We start from the raw sequence: 9,736 nt of genomic DNA, 5'->3' as shown, positions 1-9,736 counted from the left end.
GCCCAGCCTGTGTTACCATCTAATGATGGACTGTTTGAATGGTCTGCACAACCATTGAGGATCACAGGATGGAAAAAAAAGGGAAGATGAGCACTGGCACGTCTGTGTTAGTTAGCAGATTGCTGTTCTTTAGAAGCCCTGGTTAGAGGGAGGGGCATTCCCACTCTTCAGGGAGTGTGTAGGGATTGTTTCCTTCTCACACTGAGCCCACAATGCTTTTTACCACTAAACTCATCAGGTGCTGCTGAGGTCCTTTAGTCCCTGGCAGGTTCTTCATGATGGACAAAATAAATGTGAGTGCCTTTTGATGAGCGAGCATGGCAAGCAGAAATCACAGGAGTGTCAGAAATTGGTTAGTATCATCTACTCTGAAGTAGTGGTGGTTTCTTGACTTTCTTGAATCGGGGAAATAGTGAAATACTGAAATCATTAGATAGGCTGTGGTCATTGAATGGTGGTTTGCCGCTGATTTCAATGTGGTTAGGATTTAGTACAGTAAATTCCTGGAATCGTATTATGTCCAGTTAGCACTGTGTCTTTTACCAAAACTAAAATTTGTATCTATTGGGAGACTGAAACAGTATTTGATTGTGTCCATAATCCTCTTACCTGACTGTAGTGGACATTCAGCCAGTGGGCTGAGTTAACAAATCATTTCTTCACAAGTGAACAGAAAATAGGAGCACTGGAAATTTCTCTCGTATCTAATAGTCACAATACAGAAAAAACTCAAACCACTGGCTTACTAGGACATCTTGAATTATGCACTGTTGTGCTTTGTGTGCTAGAAAAATAGTGACAGTCACATTTTCCTTTCACTAGATGTTCTGCTCCTTCAGAGCAGAGATACATAACTAATGTCAAGATTTGGTACTTCTGTTGAAGAAAGACGAGAAGAAGGTGGGGAAAAAAGGACTGGAAGTTAAAATACCCAAATTAAACCTCCTTGGCACAAGTTGAGGCCATTTTCTCCTTTTCTGTCACTTATTACTTGAGAGAAGTGACTGACCCCCAACTGGCTACAGCCTCCTTTCAGGTAATTTTAGAGAACAATGAGGTCCCCCCTTTTCTCCAGGCTAAAGAACCCCTGGTCCCTCAGCCACTCCTCATAAGCCTTGTGCTCCAGACCCTTCCCCAGCTACCTTGCCGTTTCCTGGGCACTCCAGCGCCTCAGTGTCTTTTTTGTAGTGAAACCAAGCACAGGATTCAAAATGACAAGAAGTGGCCCGTTGAACACTACCAGCAGCTACCTCAGGACCCTTGGGTGGATCCCATCCAGCCCCATAGACTTGGATGTGTCTTAACTGGTATAGCAGGTCACTGACTGTTTTCCTTTGGATTGTGAGGGCTTCGTTCTGCTCCCTGGCCCTGTCTTCCAGCTTAGGGGACTGGGTACCCAAAGAACTACTGGCTTTACCATTAAAGACTGAGGCAAAGAGGGCATTAAGTCCCTCAGCCTTTTCCTCATCCTTTGTCACTGTGTTTACCCCTGCATAAACATAATAAAGGATGGAAATTCTCCTTAGCCCTCCTTTTGCTGCTGATGTATTTATGGAAATGTTTTTTGTTGTCTTTTATGGCAATAGCCAGAGTAAGTTCTAGTTGGGCTCTGGCCCTTCTAATTTTCTCTCTGTATAACCTCAACACATCCATGTAGTCCTCCTTAGTTGCCTGCCCATTCTTTCAAAGGTCATAAACTCTTTTTCCCTGAGTTGCTGCCAAAGCTCTGTTCAGCCAGGCTGGTCTTCTTCCCTGCCAGCTCATCTTTCAGCACATGGGAATGGCCTGCTACTGCAGCTTTAAGATTTCCTTCTGGAAGCATGTCCAGCCTACTTGGATGCCTTTGCCCTTCAAGACTGTCTCCCAAGGGGCTCTGTTAACCAGAGATTAATGTAGTTTAATTTAATCTGTTATTTATGTCACCACACTGAAGGGGCAGGAATTTCTGGCAGCAAAGGGCCTGCCTTAACTGGTTGGTGTTATTATCATTGTTGTTTGTGAAAGTGATACCATAAAGTGATCATTATTTAGAGTGCTAGATGTAAAGCAGGATTGGAAATTTGGTGGGTCTTTATGACTTGGGCAAGGATTTTTAGTTAATCCAGCTAGCCTTGGAAGCCAGTAGTTTTCTTACAGACTGGTGCTATTGTTTGTCTAACCGGGGCTGTTCTGCTGGCTGTCAATGTGGGCATCAGTTCTGGGATCCTTTTTATTCCATGCCATTACCTTTTGCATGTCAACATCGCACTAATTTGGAAGATTTATAGCAGGTACATTTCTGGGATAGGAAGGAAAGCAAGGTACATAGGAAAAGGGGAACAGAGCAACAAAAGTAGTAAAAAAAAAAAAAAAAAAAGTGAACAAAAACCTTTTCTAGACAGGGAATGGGAAATGCAGCCTGTTTGCAGCTTGGTCAATTTCCTGTATTGGGAAATGAGTTCATCTCTGCAGTCTGAATGACAAAAAGAAGCTGCACCAACCAGTGTGGATTCATTCTCCCTTCTGGTGTCGGCAGTTTTTCACTCAGTGGAAATGGCAGCGGTTTTGCCGAAGCAGAGAGTCCTTTTCCTGTAATGGAAACGTCTCCTTGCTCTCCTGATGGCAGGTTCACAGTCACTCCTTGGGGAGAAAAGGCACAAATACTTGGATTGTGCCTTTCAAATTACTCCCATCGTTTATACAGATTCTTGATTGTGCTGATTGCAAATCTACCTTTTAAAGTAGTTTAAATGGGTCAGTTGGAGGTGCTAGTCCTTAACGGTTTTTTATTTATTGTTGAAAGATGTTACACTGGTTTGCTCTGGTTTTTAAAGAGTTGAATTTGCTGTGTCCTAACTAGTTGTCAGAATTGCTGCATTAAACACTGTTCACCTTCCTCTTCCTTCTGGCTTCTTAGAACATTTCAGACGGTCAGATACGAAGGTGGAATAAATATGTTCACACTGAATAGCGAAAAGCTGAGGTGTCAGAGTTGGTGTTAGGCTGAAAGGAGGAGTGCTGACCACCGGGAGGTTTCTGGCACGGCTGGAAATCGCTGCCAGGGCAGCGCACTGGTGGGGATTGTCCATTAGGGGTCAGTGAAGTTCCGCCAGTGGAGGAGTCTGTTCCCTGCCCTGTTGGGTGAGCAATTCCTTCTCCCTGTCTCCTACTGAGTAAACGTCTCTTCCGTCAAAACTCCTGCTTTTTCCAAAGCAGCAACTTACAGTGGTGTGTAGCTGTGGGCACTGAAAATACAGCCAAAGACATGCACGACTGTGTTGTTTTGGTACAAGGAAGGAAGTACTGAAGGATTAGAAAGACACTTAACCTTCTGTATGCAAAACTGTTTTCTTAAGTATCTTTTCTGACAGAAAAGCTGTTCTTAGCTAACTTCCAGTGATCTGCATGATAGATACAATCTGTTTAGTTATACTTCTGATGATCCCTTTCAGTGACTTATTCAGGAATCAATAAGTATCCAGATGGGCCTTCTTAATTTCCTAATAAATGAATCAAAATGCAAAAAAAAACCACTCCCAGTGTGATTTATTACCTTGCTTTTGCTCAGCACTCATAATATTATTTTTTTTAATTCTTAGAATTTCCTGTGGAATCTGTTCTATGTACTTGATTAGGTGGCCTGGAGTGAAACTATTTTTCCTTCCAACTCTGGCTAAAATATAGGTAAACTGTCTCTTGTAAAGGGTGTTTTTCCTTAAAATTATTGAGGTAAACTTTTTATTTTAGCTCTAGGTACTTCAGAGTTCTGCTTCAATTCATTATTCTTCAAGGATCATGTTGTGTCACGGAGGATTACAGGGTTAATATTATTAAACAAAATTTTATGTTGGTCTGGCCATGTGCCAGCCCTTGCAAAAGAATCCAGCTTCCTATTGATCCTAACAGATAGTTCTGAAATACTTAGTTTTATTTTAGTTATAAGTTTGAATTTTTATTTCCTGAAGATGATTTTGGCTCTTAGAAAGGAGGAATCCTGGTTGGTGGTGGCTATGATTTTTGTTGTGGTGAGGAAATTAAGACGCTTGTTTGGATTAAAGTTTTTACGCTTTCTTCTAGCCCAGAGTTCCTTATCATATTCTCTAAAGCCTTCTTATGATGTGTTTAGGGATTATAAAATCTACCGTGTGTCAGTACACACAATCCCACAGACACCTTCCCTAGCTGGTGTGAGTTTGGGTCCCTAAAAGCTGTCCAGCACTGAAGAAAGATGTCAGGTTTTTTCCTCAGGGATAGTGATGCAGATTCACAGTGGCCATGTAAACACAGGCTTTATGGAATTGTCCAAGCTTGCCTGGAAAGAGGTAAGGAAGGCAGTAGTGGAAGGCAGTAGAGGGAAGGAAGCCAAAATGTATTACCTGCCAAATTATGAAATTACTTACTTTATGCTCCAGGCTGCTGACTGCAGTCCTTCTTGCAGGATACTGCAGCTGCCCCTAATGGGGCTTCAGTGGCATTTCGGGGGGGGAAGGACAAATTCCAAAGAGCTCCAGTAGTCCCTGGGAAGAAGAGGAGACCAGAACATCCATTTGCAGCCAGAGATGACCTCTGGAAAAGGTCAATGCTTTCTTTGCTCCAATGAAGTTTTGATTTTTAAGAACAGAGAAATGGAAGGGGCTGCTCAAGCCTCATTAACTTAATCCTGTGTGATAGAGACAAGCATAAAATGGAAGCTTTTTACCCACTGCAATCCTAAAATAGACAAGAATTTACAGAAAATAAAGTTTTTCCCCTGCTGGGCAGGAAATGGGATGGTAAACTTCTGCTGTCCCTGAGCTGATGAATCGTAATAGCATAATGGATTTTTTTCCAATAATTGGTCCAATTGCTTGAAATTTTTTAGACCCATGAGGATTATTGATACCATCAATATGATGTGGTAGTAAGTGCTACATCATAAAAATAGGCTATGGGAAAAAAGAGCTGCTTTAATTTTGAATTTATCATCTGCTAATTTGTTTCCTCCCCCAGCATTTTCTTACAAGAAGAAACAGTTGAATAGTTGTTTCCTTTTTATCATTTCTATGGTAAAATAACTTCCCATAATTTTAAGATCTTATATCAAGTGTTTCCATCAGTCATATCCTTTGCAGTCTTGGCAAGTCCTGTTATCTTCCGTTGTTCCTGTTATTGAAGCCATTTCATAACTGTAAACACCCTTACAGCCCTCCTATGTACATCTTTTATCATCTCTTTTCAAGAGGGTCAGAACTGCATTCAAAAATGTAGTTTCAGCATCAGTTTACACAATACCTTTTTATCATTTAAACAGCAGTTCATCCAGAAGAGGACTTTTGTCCCATGGCATCCTAGTATCTCTAAGAGCCTTCAGTGAGGGATGTGTAGAATGGGTTTTATAAATCCAGGTAAATTAGATCAAGTGGATCTCCCTTTTCATGCAGTCTATGATGGCTGGATATGACAGATATTCTTAGATGCCAAATATTACTTTTCTACATGTCTTTTATTCTTTGATTATAGTATCTATCAACTATCCCAAATCCATGTCACTCCAATGTCCCTTAAAGAACTCTCCTCAGTGGAATATGTGTGGGAGGAAAGACGAGATGGTTGGTTTTTGTACAAGACATGTATAATCACCACTCCAAAGAAAGCACAGGCAATTTACACTATTTCTGTCACCTTAAATGCACATTAAAAGCAGTTCAAAAGCAGTGAAAATCTCCACGTTGACACATTGAAAAGTTTAAGCTTGGTTACTTTTAACATCCAGCACCACTGCTGCTGGATACAAACCTGTATCAAAATAACTCCCTTTTGCAGGTTTTTGTGAACTCTCTGCATCCAGACAAGGATTACTTAAACTAGCAACAAAATACATCTTAATTGAAATCAGTTTGTTATTCTCAAAGTCTTGTTATAAGCCAAAATGGGGACATGCCTTATTTGGAAGTCAAGAATATATTGTTCAACTGACATTTCAGTAGGCTTAAATAAAATGAAATATACAGCTACTAAGATCACTCCAGTTACTAAATTTCACAGTCCCTATTATTTAACTAACTTAATACTTCTCACTGTATGAAAAAAAAAATCAATTTACACTGTTGCAGAGCAATGCACACAAGCACCTGCACACACACTGGGTGGGGTGTGGTGTTGATGACTGGGTTTCCTCCTCTCCTTTGCCAAGAGGAATATGATGTTGGCAACTTCTTCCTCACTCTAGGTTTCCACTTGGGGCTATTTTCATGTTTGCTGACACTTCAATGAACCTTGGTTGGTTTTTTTTTCACTGGTCTGCAAGTACATCTCATCTGCATTCACAATATACAGTGAATTTTATATGTGTTGGATAATGTTTTCTGCTCTCTTTTGCTCCTAACACTAGTTTTGCCCAGCTCCAAATTGTGAGTATCTTTAATTCGCCTTTGATGAGTATTTGCATTCTTATTGTGATTTCAAGTCCCCTCTTACCAGCCCAGGCCTGTATTTGTCTAGACCCCGTCCAGTGTTCCCACTTTGAAGGCCTTGCTGTTATTCCTGTGTAATTGCACTGGCTGCTGTATGTGTGAGTCCTAAATACATCTTTCTATGTAGAATAACCAACTGCCACCATTGTCTCTATAAAAACTATTACATCATGTGATTAAATTAAGCAAAAGTACATAGAATGGGGAGTAGCTGTCTGATCACTAGAAAAAAAAAAAATGTTACAGCTAAGGAAGCTAAACCAAGGTTATAAATCAGGCTGACACAAGTTCAGCCAAAGAGGAGAACCAGACAACTGCTGATTAAAATCAGATTAAAGAGAGATCCCTTCCAACATAAAGATTAGCAGAATAACACTTTTCTATACAGAGCTGTAGATTCTCTGTAGGTGCTTTCTTGCACTTACCAAATTGAAACAGGAGAAGGTTGTGTATACTGATGCTACAGGTGCTATGGCAGTCTTTACAAGTGATGTGATCCAAAATGAGAGCTCTGCCAAACTGAATGGACCTTGCTAGGGAAGGGATTGCTCTGGGCTTGCTGTAGTCTGGCCTCGGGCAGTGACTGCCAATAGCAGTTGGAATTTGCTGCCTGTGCTCCTGAAGAACAGCTTCTGCTTTAGACTCCTCAAGTAGATATCCTCTTCATGTTCTCCAACACAGTTCTGTGACATGAACCAAGGTCCAGCAAGAGGGAATGGTCCTGATCTGAATTAAAATACTAATGTAGGTATGCCTTGTAAGGGTTCAGAACCACGGTGAGTCGAGCTTTTAAGTGGTATTTTTTACTTACTGGAGCATCTCCCAGTAGTGAAGGAAGACATTAAGAAATTAGGACTGAAACCAGGAAACTAAAAAAACCAAGTTAAATGTGAGAGGGGTGTGAGGTTTCATGATAAATGCACTCAGCCAACCAGTGAAATACTTCTGCAAGGGCCATGATGAGATATGAAATGTAGCTGCAAGAGACCAGGGTCATCTACACATAGATCAAGCTGAAAAATTGAAAAGCACTGTCTGCAAGCCTGGATAAGCATACACTCATGCTTCAGTGGGAGGAAAAAAATGAAAAGTAACAATGTTGAAAGACAAGCACACTTCAAGTTGAATCTCATTCTGTTAGGCCAGTCCTTATTTGTAATGTCTTTATCTCTTTCATGACAGCTGGGGCAGGAGATACTAGGCTATATAAAATGTTAGCCAGCATCTTGAATTACAAAAGGCAGGGAGAAAAGATCTGATTCTGTGGTGAAACCATCCGCTCAGAAAATGCTTTTCAATGCAAAAGTAATAACTGCATGCTATTAACTGTAATCATAAACCTAAGCTAATATAATGTTGTGTTTATTCCCACTGTGTTCCTGTGAGTCTGGTCTTTTGCATCTCCTTAATCCCTGTACATGCTACTTTGTGCACTTTCCTTTCTAACATCCTGCTTTTCTACCTGCTGTCTGTGTGCCACATGCAATTTTGGTAAGCATGCAGGATTATCTATTTAGCAGTAGCTAGCACTGACTGGCATTTGCATGCTACCCATTTTCAATTCAATTACTGACTGTGCACAGGGCAGTAATTGCAGTTTCAGAAAGCTAAGGTTAATGAGTAAATTGAGTTTTATGTCTTCCTGGGTCATGAGATACTGATGGATAAAACGTATTTGTATAGGAGAGATTTAAATAGTGGCAGTTGTGCCAGGCTGTGCTGGAAGCTCATAAAGAAAGTTTAGGTGTCTGCTGAAATAGAAAATGTCATTAATAATGAAACTCAAAGGAGGATGGAAGAGAGCTATTCTGAACAGTTCAACTTCTCTTTTCCTCCTAAATGGACACAGTATGCAATTTGGCCAGTGATAAAAATGTGAACTTCAGTTTTTCTGCAATAAGACCAATTTTTGCTATGCACTGCACAGTAGGCATCATAAGTAAATATCAGTGTGTCTTGGGGTGACAAGACTGGGACACAGTGTTTGAGAGACAAAAACAACAAAAATGAGGGACTTTCTGCTGAAGGGGTCTAAATTAAAATTAGACATTTGCCTCCAGGTGCCTACCCCTCTCTGGATAGGTCAAAAAGCAGTCCCTGCAGTACATCAGTTACCAGTTTGATCAACAGGCATCAAGGTTCTTTAATCAAATAAGTCATCCACTTCTAATCAGCTGCCATCTAGAAACTGAATTCCTGTTATATTAATATGGAGCTCTTTTGTATGTTTCAGTTATTCAAAAAACTTTAGCAAGTCAGTGGTTTCAGAGAAATTCTAACTTGTCTGAGCTCCACCATGAGAAGAGGAGGAGGTTATGCTGCAGTAATGGCTTTCTGAAAGCAGTGTGCCTTTTAAGGTCCACATCTCCCTCCCTCTTACAGCAAAACATAAGAGTAATTAACATTAATAAGAGGTAGAATGCAAATGTGAGTAGGTGTGTGGGACAGCCAAACCTCATGTCTTAAATGCTGCACACCAGGTAACTCAGATGGGAGTCAGATCTACCCTGCCTCACTTGGGCCATTCAGTGCCTTTTGCTTTCGTTCTTCCCTTAGATCCCCTCATTCTCCTGTGAGAAGCTTCTGCAAAGATGGGCCTGTTTCCTTTCCTCTGGCACTCAGCAGCCATAGCACATCTGGACAGCCTCATCTTTGATATCCCTTAAAAGTTCCTCATGAGAAAGTGTGTCTCAGCCATGGCTGGCACCTTGACCTCTCTCCTGAGAGCCTGACCCATTGTGTCACTTCTGTCTCATTTTACCCTTTACAAAGCTGTGTTAGTGAGAACTCAGGAGCTCCGTAACCCCTTAGGGCTTCAACCACTCCGTGTGCCTGGCCACTGCTACTTTAGGGAAGAGAATTACAGGAGTGTTTGTGGAGAAAACTAAGAGAAAATGGAAAATGGATGGGAGTATGTCACAAGTAGATTGAAATTAGATGGGAAAGTGAAAGTGGAAGAGAAAAGGAAGAAGACATGAGACTAGTCAAGCAAATATTAATGAGGTACAGGGAGAGGAAGTTGTCCTCCTTAGTATTAAACCTGTGTTGTCAGGCTGTCAGATTTAGTGTCAGAAGTGCCTACCTTGTCAGCACTAGCTGAGCCGAGCTGAGCTCCTGGTGTGCCCAGATGAGCCATCAAGGCAGCCTCTTGCCAGTCAGAAGGGACGTGGCTGAGCACTGTGCAAGCTGCACACCAGCAGCCCTCTGGCAGCTCCAGCAAGCAGGGCTCAGGCCCTTGGGTCAGGATCCAAGGAGCTGTAGCATGGAGGTCTCATGCACGCATGGACAGGACTGCCAGGAGCCTC

Source organism: Corvus hawaiiensis, chromosome 30 (assembly GCF_020740725.1).
Source record: "Corvus hawaiiensis isolate bCorHaw1 chromosome 30, bCorHaw1.pri.cur, whole genome shotgun sequence".
NCBI classification, from domain to species: Eukaryota; Metazoa; Chordata; class Aves; order Passeriformes; family Corvidae; genus Corvus; species Corvus hawaiiensis.
Note: the sequence above shows the minus strand (reverse complement) of the source record.